The sequence below is a fragment of the Otolemur garnettii genome, unplaced genomic scaffold (assembly GCF_000181295.1).
Source record: "Otolemur garnettii isolate 467f Iridium unplaced genomic scaffold, OtoGar3 scaffold00094, whole genome shotgun sequence".
In the NCBI taxonomy this organism is placed as follows: Eukaryota; Metazoa; Chordata; class Mammalia; order Primates; family Galagidae; genus Otolemur; species Otolemur garnettii.
The window spans coordinates 7855206-7855778 of NW_003852489.1; positions in this window are offsets into that span (position 1 = coordinate 7855206).

Genomic DNA, 573 nt, shown 5'->3' on the forward strand with positions numbered 1-573 from the left:
TGTCATCTAGGCTGGAGTGTAGTAACACAATCTTAGCTCGCTGCAGCCTTTAACTCCTGGGATCAAAACATCCTCCTGCCTCAGCCTTCCCAGGCATGCACGACCATGCTCAGTTTTAATTTTTTTATTTTTTAAGAGACCGGGTCTGGCTGTATTGCCCAGGCTAATCTAGAACTCTTGTCGTCACGCGATCCTCCTTCCTTGGCTTCCCAAAGTGCTGGGATAACAGGTGTGAGCATGCACCTGTACCTCATTTCATCCTTACAGTAACCGTATGGAATATATAAGGGAAGGCACTTAACGTTCATTTTCTCTTCTCATTCTCTTACAACTCTGGGAACTAAACATTATATGTTTTCATTTTATTGATGAGGAAACTGAAGTAGTTTCACCCTTTGTAGTTAAACCCTTTGTCTAATATCACAGGCTGCTGCCTACCACTTATTAAGTGTGGATGGCACGACGCCAGGAACCGCGCTCAGTTATTTACAGGCATTGTTATTCTCTTAAGCCTCTCAATAATCGCACGATGTCTGTATTCTTTTTTTTTTTTTTTTTTTTGAGACAGAGCCT